The 14,748-nt window shown below is 46.7% G+C and overlaps 1 long non-coding RNA gene across 1 annotated transcript in view; it reads right to left on the bottom strand.

The window, feature by feature from the left end:
* The window catches only part of LOC116742347, a 396,625-nt gene that overhangs the window by 119,428 nt on the left and 262,449 nt on the right, over positions 1–14,748 (bottom strand). The window contains exons 7-11 of the long non-coding RNA XR_004346443.1: positions 10,568–10,766; positions 9,915–10,051; positions 9,456–9,577; positions 8,491–8,622; positions 7,853–8,135 (exon numbers count right to left, since the gene is read on the bottom strand). This is a non-coding gene — a long non-coding RNA (uncharacterized LOC116742347). The remainder of the gene's footprint in view (positions 1–7,852; positions 8,136–8,490; positions 8,623–9,455; positions 9,578–9,914; positions 10,052–10,567; positions 10,767–14,748) is intronic.

Genomic DNA, 14,748 nt, shown 5'->3' with positions numbered 1-14,748 from the left:
AACGTGGATCACATTACATTCTTTAATCATTGTAGTCAGAGGAGGGGATATTCTAATTAGCCTGAATACATGCCCACACCACTCAGTCACCACTCCTGTGGACGACTCCAGGACGGTCCCCCAAGGAAAAATTGGGATATTGGACCAGAAGGTAGGGTAGGTGCTGGATAGGCAAAAACAATACATTCCAATCATAGATTCAAAAGAGGAGAGTTGACAGAGTTGAATAAACTTGAGTTTTGCAAAAGAAAGCATACAGGTGTTTTCTATTACGTTCAAACTTGCATCTCTAAATCAATGTGTTGCAAAGCAGATGGCACCTGAACTTCTATAGCACAATGGTCAGCAACATGTTACTCAGCATTGAACCGTCAAAGTTCCTCCAGGCTCATCTACACATCGCCCCAGTAAGACTGACTTCTCCTTGCAGGCAAGGATTAGGATCATTATTGCCTCTTTGTCTACTCCAGCTCAACTGCATACAGAGCCCTAACCTCCAGAGCTTACATTTCACCTGGGGACGCAGCCTCTATGACTTACACAGGAGACAAAGAGAAACGAAATGAGACCAAAGTCCAAAGAAGGGACTCAGCCTAGCAAGATGTCTGAACTAGACAAACACTTCACCCCACCCTGCACGTCTTAAGTTTTTCCCAGAGTCAAATCCAATGAGAAGAAATGGCACAGGAATGGAATGGTCACATGATTCCTCCTGTAGATGACTATTATAAAAACCCGATTTAAAAACAAACAAACAACAACAAAAAAAACTATTCAAAGGCTTTGGAAAGCATCCAAAGGCAGAAGCCAGAGAAGAGTTTAATTTTGAAAAAACCACAACTGTAAGGGGAAAGAATTGGGAATTTGTGGATTTCTGACCCGTAGGTGCTCCACAACCCTCAGGGCTACAACTGTGAAAACCCGAAGCCTCTGTGACCCAAGGTGCCAGAGATCAGAATATAGGGCTAGGAAAGCAGGTGAAAATTGAAAGAGGAATTCCTGGCAATGAGAGAACCACAGAAGTAATGAGATGCAAATACTGAGTGCAATCTCTGCCCAAATCCCTGGCTGCCACTAAACTCTGCATTTACAGAAGAGATTCAGAGGGGCCAGGAAAAAGCGTGAAGAGATCGGGAGGAAGCCTACTCTAAAGGGAGAGCTGCAACGGGTGAGATCTGTTTTGTTCTTTAACTCCAGGGGTTTGTTTTGTTCTTTAACTCCGTGTATGCCCAATTTTGCACAGCTTGGGTAGCAGAAAACTAAAGTTTTATGGGCTTGACATGGCAGGAAATAGAACCCGAGATCAGCAGACAAACTAGAAAGTAGGGGAGAATCATAGAAGAAAAAAATAACTACTGAAAGTGTGAGTCCCATTGCTGCCCAAATTCTTGGCAAATAACCAACTTACACGGGCACCTGGGAGACCCCCAGAGAGCCACACTAAAAGAGCAGCAGTGGGAAGCCATAAGAATAGAGCAAAGGGCTTCCCTGGTGGCGCAGTGGTTGAGAGTTCGCCTGCCAATGCAGGGGACACGGGTTCGTGCCCCGGTCCGGGAAGATCCCACATGCCGCGGAGCGGCTGGGCCCGTGAGCCATGGCCGCTAAGCCTGCGCGTCCGGAGCCTGTGCTCCACAACGGGAGAGGCCACAACAGTGAGAGGCCCGCGTACCGCAAAAAAAAAAAAGAATAGAGCAAAAATATCAGGTGCTACATACCTTTGAATCCAGGCAGGTCGAGTGCTTACTATAACAAAAATCCAGTAATCCTCAGAAGAAGACAACATAATACAGATTTACTATTATGTATTATCTACAATGTCCAGTTTTCAACCAAAAATGACTACACGTGCAAAGAAACAGAAAAGAGGAATGCATACTCAGGAGAAAAAGTCAGGCAATACAAAATGTCATTGCATGGGAAAGGATGTTGTCATTATCAGACAAATTTTCAAAATAAGGTATTAATGAAGGAGCAGATAAAGAATGAAGAAAACAACCAGCGAATATGTAATATAAAGATCAATAGAAACTCTCCAATCCACACAACAGAGATTTAAAATACTGAGGAAAAGTAAACAGAAGCTCAGAGACCTGTGAGACAATGTCAAGCATGATCCAACACGTGTGTAATTAGAATCCAAGAAGAAGTAAAAGATAGAAGGGGAAAGAAACTGATTTGAATAAATTATGGCCCCAAAATTTTCAAACTGGGTACAAATAGGGTAGGGGAGTGAGCCTTCTCTGTATAAACTCAGATCTCCATCAGGATGGAATTAGCCTCAGCAACGTTTGACTCAAAGGCTCACAGCTGAAAGATTATCTTTTAGGTCATGGCCACTGCTTTCCGAGGGAAAGGCAATCTGGGAGTCAGAAAAATCTAACTGTGAAAGCTCAAGTCATTCCCTTTTACCTGTTATGTGACACTGGTTGAGTTAGTTCATGTCTCTAATCCGTAGTTTCCTCACCTGAAATATTGAGGTCATACTATGTAGGACATCTTGCCATACTGTCCTGAAGTAGCATATGTGAAACATATATAGTTTAGTAATTTTTTTACTAATATATTTTATCTCTCCCACCAGAACATAGATTCCAGGAATGTGGGGACTTTTTTGTCTGATTGCTCACTTTTATATCCCCAGAACCTAGAACAGTGGCCAAGGTATGATAGGTACCCAATAAACATTGGTTGGAAAGAGACACACATGACTTTATCACGATGAATGAATTGCCAACAGAGAGTCTGGTTAGTGTAGACACTCCATGAATGTTATTTTCCTGCCCTGTTTTCTTTTCCTCCCACATTCCAGGAAAGGCATCTGACAGTTACTGTGAGACCAAGTTCACAGCTCTGGACCCATTCTCATCCCAGTCAAAATAACATGATTATTTGGCTGAGCGAGACAGGAAATGACCAATAGCCACAACTAATGACACAGTCCCTGGCCAGGAAGACAAAAGAACAGCTTCTGTGCAGCGTAAGCGGCAAGGAGCCACAGGAATGTGAGACAGAAACATGTTTTAATGATTATTTTTACTAAACTGATACAGCTTGCCTTCCAGTTATTCTCTGATAAAACTGACACTCAACTTATACGACTCAAATGTGATTTAGTCAGCCTGAATTCTCCTTGCTTCTACACCCACTTCTTCTGGGGAAAGGGATAAGTCATACTCAACAAAGGAGAGAATTCGAGTTCCTCATCTTTAGGGTGTTACAGAACTTTTCCAGGACCTGATGAATATTATGGATCCGCTACCCAGAAAAAAATACACATACAATGTTTTGCATACATTTTTAGGGGGTTGAAGGACCCCATCCTTCAGATTCGTGAACCATGTGGTCTGAAGCAAAGTGCTCCATTTTACAGATGAAAATACCAGGGTGCAGAGGGGGAAAATAATCTAGCCCAAGGTCACGTAATAAGGTCACTTATAAGAAATAGCTACAAACCGACCGCCCCCCCACCCCGGTAGCTTCTAATATCAAGACCAATGTGATTTTCATTACTCAATAACTATTTTGATTTTTTATAAGCAGCCAAAATACCTGTAATCATCTCTGATGAGTCAGGTGTGTGACTCAGCCTGTTAATATCCATTTTGTCGGGGAAAGTATGAGTAGAAAATAATGACATTAGGGTTTGTACCTGAGAAGAATGCAGATTTAAATCTTGACCCTCCTCTTAGCTGTGTGTTCTTGACTCATTACTGAGCATTTCTGAGATCGTGTTTCTCTTGTCTGGAAAAGGGAAGTTAAGAGAACCTACCTCACAGGGCTGTTGTCAAGATCAAATATGATAATGCTTGCAAAGCATTAGCTGTTGTCAGTAGTAGTAGGACTTTTATAATTTTAAAGCAGTTTTCAAAATGGAAGTACACAATATTTTGAGTGATGACAATATCATAGGGATAAGTGTCCAGTTATCTACAATATAACTAGTCAGTTCATACGAGCACTAATCTCATAATATTCAATAGAAAGAGAATATTTGCATCAGGATAGGCTGTAATCCCCTGAACCAAATAATCTTCCGAGGCTCGAAGGCTTGCAACAATAGAGATTTACTTCTTATTCACGTAACTTGCCCGCCAGAAGTTCCACGGTGCATCTATTCCAGGGCCCCGTTGTGGAGCAGATCCTATCTAGAACATAGCTGGGCATCAGGTCAGAAGGGAAAGAAATACATGACAAACCACACGCTGTCTACTGCCTAGTAGCAACACGTATTGCTTCCACTCACACGTCACTGGCCAGAGCAAAGCCACATGGCCAGGCTACATATTCATGGGGTATAATCCCACCTCCATCATGGTTTACAAATCCCAATTTGTGAACCATAATGCAATCTGCCTTGGTCGATGGGAGCTGCTCTCTGCAGAGGCTGTCCTAAGTAATGAAATGTGACTATGGAGCTGAAATACTCAAGTCTAATCAAAATGACCAGGTGAGAAAAAAAACAGAAGAGTCCTCGGAGGACACAGAATAAAAGCCAAAACCAAATCAAAATGGTCCCAACTAGGCAAATGTGAAAGAAGTTGTTTAGTAAGAAGACCATAGTCTGCATGGAGGCTAGAAAAGGGGGGCGGGGTAGGGCAGTGTAAACCATGAATGTCACCATCACTGCTCGGGAGAGAAGGTTCTTAATCATTTGGCAAGAGCTACCTTGGTGTGCTTGGCAGGCACGTTTTTGCCGTGGTGGTATCTGTGAATGGGGTCATAATGATACCTGCCTCTCAGAGTGTTCACGGCAATCATTAAGTGAAAGAATGACTGTGATGTGCTTAACACAGCGTTTGGTCCGTGTGCTCATTAAATGCTAGATGATAGGGATAGAGACAGAGACACAGACATAGATATATTTCCCATCATATTTGGGGTCTGGACCCTGCAAGACTGTGAGCCTCTGTCCCCAGCTGACCCTGGTGCTGCCTTCTGTCACAGGGTGGCCTGGCCTGGAGCCCTGACCTCTATAATGTGCTCTAACATTTGCAAAGTACATTCTCATCCATTTTTTTCCCATGTAATCCCTACAAGTCCACACAGCCTGAAAGTGGCAAAGCCAAACTCCAATGCTGATTTCATCTGAGGCCTTTGGGCTCCAAATTCTGTGCTCTTTCTCCGAGGAAATTCTGCCACATCCTTTGATCTCCGTCTCTCTCTCTCTCTCCCCTCACCCTCTCGCTCTGCCACAGTTACTTCAAAAGGGACAATAGTTGAAAGATAATGATACTCAGCCATCTCCAGTGTGATACTCACTCCAGTGTGTCTGACCCAAGATGTGACTGGCTTTGGGTGGTTTGGGTCCCAGTTCTGGGCTCCATATGCCCTGGCACAGAAGGTTGGGCCTGCTTCTCATTGTAACAAGGTTGCACTAATTAGCTGCATTTGATTTTGCATATGGAGAGTAAATGCAAATGAATGTAAAGCAGTATGCAAATCAGCAACATCCTGGCTCCCCAAAAGAAAGAGCCTGTGATACTGATGTCATGGCGATGTATATTAATAGCCCGTCCCACCAAGACATGCTGTTTTTTCAAAAGGGGCAGGCATTTGGGTTTTTCTTTGGGGGAGGAACAGCAGTGACTTTATATTGAATTCCAAGTTTATGACCCTTGACAAGAAGTCTATCGGCCACAGTGCTATGTTCTCTATAGAAGATTCTTGCAGGCAATGGGGTTTGTTGGAAAGAGGCACAGGCTTGGGAATTGAGCCATATACCTTGTGATTCAAAGTCCTGTTCTTTGCCTGGTCTGAGACCTGAGTCTCAGTCTCCCCAGCTGTACAATGGGGTTAACCAACCTACTACCTACAGAGCTGTCGGTGAGGACAAAATGAGACCAGAGGCGCCTGACACACAGTAGGCGCTCAGTAAGTGCACATTCCCTTCTTCACACTTATTCCTTCCTCCTTCGGAAGTCTAAATTGGCAAATAGAAGTAAAGAGGGCCCGTCCTCTAATCCTTGCTTGCCCTGCATTGCTTGCCATCCCATTTCAGGATCTTTCTAGTACAAAGCTGTATCACAGACCAATCATTTTTAACAAAGGCCCTATGACCTCTTAGAGTCCTCCAAACGTGAGTAGATGACTCTGTCCTGTGCCCCAAAGTACCATCTCCTGAAAACAACAGCAGCTATTCTTAAAAAGCTGGTGAATTCCTCCACTTTCTAGATCTAGTTCAAGCGTCGCTGTATCCTGGAAGCCTTTCATGGGGTCCCTGAGAGACAAGGGGCTCCCGTCTGTGCCCCCAGAATGCCCGGTGTCCCCCTCCATGGCTATGTTCTGTTACTGCAGCTTGCTTACCTTTTACCCTAAATACACTGGTTGTTTCTCACGATGGGGACTATTTCTGAACCATTTTTGCATCCTTAGCCCATGGAACAGGGCCTGGCAAAGAGAAGATGCACAGTATGTGTGGGAGGGAGAGGGAGAGGGAAGGCGCGAGGGAGGAAGGATAGAAGGAAAGAAGCATCACCACATATTTAGCTGGAGCCAAGCACACACACACATGCAGTTACTCCTAACGAAATCCTGATTAAAATCAGACAAATTCTGGAAATGCATGAACACCTGAGCTTGAGTTCCCTGCCACCAAGTCCCATCCCAGAGCAAAACGAGGCCACAGGGACACAAATCTGCTCTCAGGCAAAGGCCTCACTCCCACGCAGGCAGTGTGGGGATAGAGGGGCTTCTGTGTAGGGCACCGAGCCTCCCAAACCAACCTCATCCACTCAGCTGAACATCTGAACGTTCTCACTGTATGCTAAGGATTCATGTTCTGTAACTGGACCCTCGAGCCGGATGCAAAATAAGTGGCGGCTCTTGATCAAAGTGCTTGAGGCCCACCCATGGGGGGCGTGCATGCGCACACACGCACACACCATTGCCACGTGCACGCGTAGGGGTGCTTGTGTGTACACAGACCTACCTTCATACGATACATGTGTACATCACGCAGACGCTCGTGTGTATGCACAGACTCACCTTTATACTATCCGTTCACAGACACACGACACACGCACACAGACACAGGCACACGTAGGTGTGCTCAGGTGTGCACAGAGCCGCCTTCGCACTGTACAAACACACTCAGAGGCACATATTTAGAGCTCCTTACAGGCAAGAGACACACGCCCTGAGACTAGCTTTATCTTCCTCTTTGGTTCCAAACACGCAGGCACCGCTCTTGATGGACACTGGCATCTCTGAAACTCCCCAGAAACTACAAAGGCAGCCCCAGAGCGCCCCGCCTGCTCTACCTGCCCAAGCCCATGGCTTTCGGACTCTTAGGGCTCCACCCCCAGGAGGCCCCTGGCCCCCCTTTGAAGGCTGTTAATAAATAAACTTCAGGGCCAAAAGGCAGAGGTGTCAGCTGAGTGACCTGGGTGACTAACAGGAAGGAATCTGTTTGCCACCCTCGCCAGCATTTTTTCATGATGGCTCTGGGGAGGCTGAGCCTCACTTTGCAAGTGAAGAAACAGAGATGAAGTGAGACGCCTCGGGCCACCAGCAACATCCTCCTGGGGCCTGGGGCCCGCCTTGCTCCCCAGCTCTGAGCTCTTTGCAAAATAAGCTCTTAGGAAGACAACAATGCAAAGATCCAGGGTGAAATTTCTCAGCCCCAGAGGCTTCCGAGAACCTCTCCACAGGAGCGTCAGGGGAGGACACGCACTGCCCTCCCCTGCGGGGAGGAAAAAGGCTCTCGTTCCGCCCTGCTGCTGGCGGGAAGCTCAGTGGAAGGAGGAAAGGGTAGAGGAAATTGGGAAGCAAATGAAGGAGAAAGAGAAGGAAAGGGAGACATAGAGAGAAAGAGGGAAAGACGGGAGGAAGGGCAGGCAAGCGGGCAATTTACCTTAGAGGGAAGAGTGGGCTCTCCATGGAAACAAAAGTGCCTGTGTGTCTTAAGATGCCACTAAAGAGGAAGATTGTAAATTTTCCACCCAGGAGGCAGGGATGATTGCCGGGCTTTGACAGCTGAATTCGAAAAACATTCCTATCCATCACCGTAGATCCCGACTCCCACCTAGGCCAGGTGCTGTGGGGACGATTAATGGCAGGCCTCACATACCCTATTTTATCTCAAACGTTCCTCTTAGACAAATAATATTCTGGGATCATTTTCTCTCTTCCTCCAACTGAAAAGAAAAGAAGGGAAGGGTAAGCTGGGATGAAGCGAGAGAGTGGCACGGACGTATAGACACTACCAAACGTAAAATGGATGGCTAGTGGGAGGCAGCCGCATAGCACAGGGAGATCAGCTGCGTGCTCTGTGACCACCTAGAGGGGTGGGATAGGGAGGGTGGGAGGGAGGGAGACGCAAGAGGGAGGAGATATGGGGATATATGTATATGCATAGCTGATTCACTTTGTTATGTAGCAGAAACTAACACACCATTGTAAAGCAATTATACTCCAATAAAAATGTTAAAAAAAAAAAGAAGGGAGAAACAGAGAAGAAGGAATGGACAGATATGGGCAAAAGGTATGTACCTGCCATGACACCAGGGAGGGTCTTTCATCCAGACAAAGGTGCTGGAGGTGGACGGACTTAAATCTGAAACTCAGCAGCCCTTGCGCCGAGCAACAGGGCCGGGGGTCGCTCTCACCCTCTGACCCTCTTACCTGGGAAGAAGAGGTAATTTAGCCCACACTCTCATGGGATGGTTCTACACACCTAGTTTATATACGGCTTCTGTGAAAGGGCATGGTGGAGAGTCAGGTGCAGTGAGCCTGCCTAAAATGCCTTTCCTTCCCTCGCACGTGGAGCCTGTATGGAAACATACATATATATGAAAGCACCCCCTACTTTCTTCAAGGTAGAAATCCCTCCTTCCCCAGAGATAACCTCTCTCCTGATGTGCGGTTTCTCACTCCCTTAAACGAGAACAGCAGTCCTTACAGTCTGCTGTTTGGGAGCAACCCCGTCCTGGTATATTCTCCGTTTGCCCCCAGTCCCAGCCACATCCATTCTCTGTGCCCGAGGGGGCTGACCCCCAAAAATGGCATCTCCCGGTCTCCCTTGCCTTCTGGTTTCTGACCAGGCTCAGCCAGTAGGAGGGCCTGGAAGGAGACTGGTGGGAGGAAGAGAGAGAGATTGGAGTACTCACTTCTCCCCAACTCCATCTCTGCTGTGGTTCTGGGGTTCTGAGGTGGCTCCCCTGATGAGACTCCAGCCCCCCACTGCATTCCTGTAGCAAATGCTGCTACACTGCTGTGGAAACTCCCACCTTGGTAGTTCCTAGAGGCCTCAGTACTTCTTGGTTCCTTAATTCTTCAAGGTTGATTGTATGCTCATAACAAACCACCCTACAACTTACCGGCTTGAAACATTAACCAGCTTTTTAATTCATAATTCTGTGGGCTGGTGATTTGAGCAGGGCTCAGCTAGGAAGCTCTTCTGCTCGCAGCGGTCATGGCTGGACTCACTGATACATTTATAACCAACCGATGTTCACCTGGGGGCTGGCTGGTCCCGGATGGTCTCACTTAGGTATCAGGTGGTTGCTGTTGGCTGGTGGTTGGGTCTTTCTCTCCATGAGGCCTCCAGTAGGCTAGTGTGGGCTTCTTTTCGTGATATCTGAAGCATTCCAAAAGGGTGAAAGCAGAAATTGCAAGGCCTCTGGAATTCACTCCAAGTCAGTTTTGCCATAATCTATTCGTTCAAACAAGTCACAAAACCAGCCCAGATTAAAAGGGATGGAAACTAATTCCGCATCTGGATGAAAGGAGCAGCAAAGGAAGAATACATAATGGGATGGGAGGCATTTGTGGCCATGAAACAATCTATCACACCTGCCACCTCTGTAAATGACTCTTTCCTTCCCTTCTCTTTAGAATTCCAAGGGTGCCTTCTGTTTCCTGCTGGGACCCGGACTGGCACAATATATAACATTACTTATGACATCATACTCTACCTTATCCTTCTCCGAAGTGCTTTTTATGCTTAACATTACGTTTCTGAGATTCATCTGTATTTGCCACGCGTAGCTCTAGTTTAGTTATTTTCACTCCTCCATCATACTCTTTGTAGGGGTTTATTTTGTCCATTCTCCTGCGGATGGATACTTAGCTTAGCAGTTTTTTGCATTATAAATCCTACATTTCTCCTTTGCACACGAGAGTTCTCTGGGGAGTGTAGTTAGGAGTAAAGTTGCTATAGTGTAAGACTGCCAAATTGCTCTCCAAAGTCAATATGGTCTTTAATAGAACAAATAGAACCTGAGAGCTGAACGAAGTTGAAAAACTGGGTTCATTTTACATTATGCAATTAGCTGTGTTTTGCAGAACTGTAGCAATGGCTGGTTGGAATGAACCTCCCACCCAATGTAAGAATCCTTTCAACAGTGTTCCCAGGAGATGGTCAAACAATCCTTGCTTGAACTCTTAAGAATACACAGGGGAAGCTTGTTACTTTAACTGTGATTCCCTCTGCAGAGCAAGAATAATTTTGGAAAAAGAATAATCCTTTCCTCTTGCAGTACAGCCAAAGCCCAGGGTGTATGGCCTAAAGGAGAAGCAGCAAGAGATGATGAAGTTAGCAGATTTGGTTTTCAAAAAGTCAGCCTACCTGCAGTGTCCACAACGGAGGCAGAGGGACCAAAGAGAGAACAGTTACGGTGACCCGGCGGGGAGATGATGCTCAAATGAAGAGATATTAAGGATGGAGAAAGGAACTGGCTTTTGGCGGTTGAGGCTGGGATCTGGCATAAAACTTCCATTTGGTACTTAAGTGCCCTGCTCACCTCCTTGAACTTTTGTTTCTTTATCTGTAAAAAAAAAGGGTAACGGTAGTACCGATTTCATAGGGTTGGTATGATGACAAAATGGGATCTTACATTTAAACAGCTTAGTGTCCACCTCATATTGTGTGCTCAGTAAATGTTGGCTATTCTTCTCATTGAAGAACCATTGTCAAGACTACAGAAGTTAGGGTAGGTTAAATTACTATCACTGAGAGACCCAGAAGTGCATAGGGTTGAAACGCTGCAGTTTATTTCTTATTCCCATGACGGTCCAAGGAGAGCGTCTTTGATGGCTAGACAGCTCTCCCCACGTGGCGATTTAGGGCCCCAGGTGGCTCCGTTGTCACCTGGGACCTTGTTGTTCTCTTCCTCCAACCTGAGGAAGCGGAAGGAGGTCCATCCACTTATTAAAAGCTCTGCACCTGGGTGTGGGCACCGCACTCCTGTTCACACACCATTGGCGAGAACCAGTCACGTGGCCACACCCAGCCTCACAGGAAGCTGGGAAATGCAGTCACTTGCTAAGAAGCCCCTTCTCTCTCCACGTCGGGCTGTTGGTATTGCAGGCTGTGAGAGTCTTTCTTGTGGGGCTGTCTTGCGCATGGTAGGATGCTGGGTAGCATCTTCAACGTCTATCTCCTAGATGCTAGTAACACAGACACACCTAGCTCATGGCAAATGAAACTATCTCCAGACATTGTCAAATATCTTCTGGGGTGCAAACTCACCCCCTAGTTGAGAACCACTGCTCTACAAAAGAAGAGGAAAATTCTGTGGGTGGGGGGTGGGGGGCAGGGAGGGCAGCTGGCCACCTCTGCAGGAGAGAGAAAATTCAAACTAATAGCTTAGCTCAATTCCTTGTTCCCTCTAGAAGGTGAGCTCCCCAAGGCAGGGGTCTTCTGTATTTTGTTCACTGCAGAACTCCCAGCCCCCATCTCCTGCACCCAGAGTAGCACCTGACCCCTAAAAGGCAATCAATACATAGTTGTCAACTAATTGGATGTGCTCTGTAGACTGGACCAACATTCATCATTCAAACATACCTTGGGTGCTTTCCATGAAGCAAGCCCTGTGCTTGTAAAGGATGCCCTCTCTCCTTGTATCAGGAAATATCATTAATAATAATATTAATCATCACTTTAAAAGCCCAGATCCACTGGAAACAGTATGTCACATGGGATCTGCCCACTCCCACCCCACCTCTGGAGGTGCTGAGCCCCTGGTAACTAAAGGAAAGAGATTCCAGCTCAGGCTGCTGTTCCACAGCTGGTGATTTCATCTTCCTGAAGGACCTCCCAATGCCCGAGCTTTACAGATCCCCCTGCTATGCCTGATGCCAAGTTATTGCATTCTCTGGCATTGGGGCCAGATCTGGAGATGATCGATATTCATGTATTCATTCAACAGATATTTATTAAGCTCCTACTACGTGCCACCCATGATATTAGGACCTGGATTCAGAGCAGTTAAATCCAGTGGGGAAAAGAACTTTTTTTTTTTTTTCCTGCTCTCAAGTTAGTCACAGAGATACAGAAAAAGTAAATAGACTTCGAAACAGGAGTGGTAGATCCAGTGGGACTGGCCAGGAAGGGCTGACTGAGATGAGTGTGAGTAGTTGGGAGCTCAGCAAAAACTTTGTTAAATAAATGAATGAATAGGTGAGAGACAGGGACATCCAAGCTGAAAAACACCAAGTGCAAAAGCAGAGAGACGTGCAAAATCACCAAAACTGTCAGCAAGGAGGTCAGTTGCTGTGGCTGGCGTGTGCCAAGGTTGAGAGGGTAATACCAAGAGTAATGATGATAACAGAGAGATAGTTGGCATGTCTCGACAGTTTCCCATGCGCTTGGCACTGTTCAAAGGGCTTTAGGCATGTTATTTCATGGAATATGTACAACATTATTAGCCCAACTGTACCGATGGGAAAACTGAAGTCCAATGAAGCTAAGAATTGCCCAAACTTGCACAAGTGGCAGAGCTGGGATTCCAACCCATGCCAGAGACTTCACTCTTCACCTCTGGATCTTGGGGAGGGTTTTGCATTTCACAGGAAGACTTTTGACCTCAGTCTTGCAGGTAATGAAGAAGCCAGGAAAGGAGGCCACGCGGTCTTTGCTCTTAAACACCTCACATTCCGCGAGGAGAAACAGGCACGGGCAAAAGCCTTTAGAGTCTGCACAGGCCATGACAAGTGCTGGACCACAGGCATAGACAAAGAGGCCTGTCTCCCCCACTTCTGCTCCAAAATGAGGGCAAGTTGAACGTTCACTTCACTAACCAATGAAAGCCTCATGAAGCTGGTGTCACTTGAGTTGAGTCTGGAGGGAAGAGAGCGCATTCAGGCAGATGTCACAGTGTATCCAAAGGCACGAAAACGGGAACCTGCAGGTGTTGGAGGCGTTTGGAACAGTCTGGAGCAGCAGGGTGAGGAGAGGCAGGAACGGCATATTTTCCACTTGGAGCTTGTCTGTGGCCCTGAGTTCAGGCTTTAGGCCTTGAAGAAGCAGTAGCCACAGGACTCCTCCAATGCTGGAGAGGGTGACCCTGCGTTGCTTAAGATGGTGGAAATGAAACTCATGCAAGAAACCCCTACAGAAATGCTACAAGCTTTCAAAGTGCTTGGCAGCTGTTCAGCTGAGCACCTGGGCCCCGTAGAAGACAAGGCTGCCGGCAACCGAATGCACTGATGGACCCAAGAAACGTTTCTTTCCTCTTCTTTTTTTTCAATTTTTACAGGAAAAAAAAGTCCCTTGAATCTGGCTAATATGAGAAAGTCCACTGAGAGCACTTGAAAAAGCAAAAGATGAAGGGGGAAAGAGCCTGAGATCAAGTCCTAGCCTGGCTCTGACCAGCTGCATGTTCATCGCACCATCACCTCCTCCTGAGGAAGACTACGTTTCCCAGTCTCCCTTGCAGTTGTTTGGGGCCATGTGACTGAGTGTTGGCCAATGCGGTGTGAGCAGAAGGCAGGAAAGTCACTTCCGGACCTCACCCTTTAAAACATCCTACAAGACCCTCTTGCCTTCTTTTTTCTTCCACGGCAACTCTGGGGACCACAGGCTCCAAACAGTGCATGGATGGACGAGAGCCAACTAACGCCAACGGGACTGCAACTTGAGCAAGAAATACATTTTATTTGTTAATTCACTAACATTCCAGGGTTCCCCTGTCCCTGCAACACTGATTCTCCAGTGCTTCTAAAAGTGTGGTCCACAGACCTCCAGCATCAGCTTCACCTGAGAACTTCTCTGAAATGCAAACTCTCCAGCTCCATGCTAGACCTACTAAATCAAAAGTTCTGTGCATGGAGCCCAGAAACTCTCTTTGGGGATTTTGATGCAGCCAAAGTCAAGAACCACTGGTTTACTCTATATGCTACCGTGTGGCCTTCATCTTTTGAGCCTCAGTTACCCCCTCTGTCAAATGGGCGTGAGAACGCCTCCCCTTGCTGAACTCAGGTGAGCATTAAATGTTACTATGTGGTGTAATATGTATAAAGAATCCAGCTCAGGAGCCCACACACGTTCCACGTACAGTCCGGAGCCAGATGACCTGGGAGAGCCACACAAATAGTAGGTGGGAGTCCGCCTTCTGCCACTGTGAGAGACATCCTCTATCATGGCCCCCAGTGATGGCACCTCCCGGGATCCAAGCCCTTGAATAATCCCCTCCAGTGTCTGGGCTGGACCTAGTAAGTCGGGTCTGATGAACCTTCCTTCAAGGCCCACGGGGAGGATTCTTTGCCTCTTGCAGTGTCTGGAGGCTCCAGGCATCCCTTGGCTTGTGGCTGCACAACTCCAGTCTCTACTCCATCCTCACATGGCCTTCTCCTCTTCTGTCTTCCCTTCTGTCTCTTGTAAGGACACTTGTCATTGGATTTAGGGCCACCCAGATAACCCAGGACGATCTCAAGATCCTTAACTTAATTACCTCTGCAAAACCTATTTTGCCAGATGAGCTCACATTCGTAGATTCTGGGATGTGGACGTATCTTCTGGCGGGGCCA

The sequence above is a fragment of the Phocoena sinus genome, chromosome 17, assembly GCF_008692025.1.
Source record: "Phocoena sinus isolate mPhoSin1 chromosome 17, mPhoSin1.pri, whole genome shotgun sequence".
NCBI lineage: Eukaryota > Metazoa > Chordata > Mammalia > Artiodactyla > Phocoenidae > Phocoena > Phocoena sinus.
The sequence above is the reverse complement of the archived record's forward strand: the minus strand, read 5'-3'. Positions and strand labels throughout refer to the sequence as shown.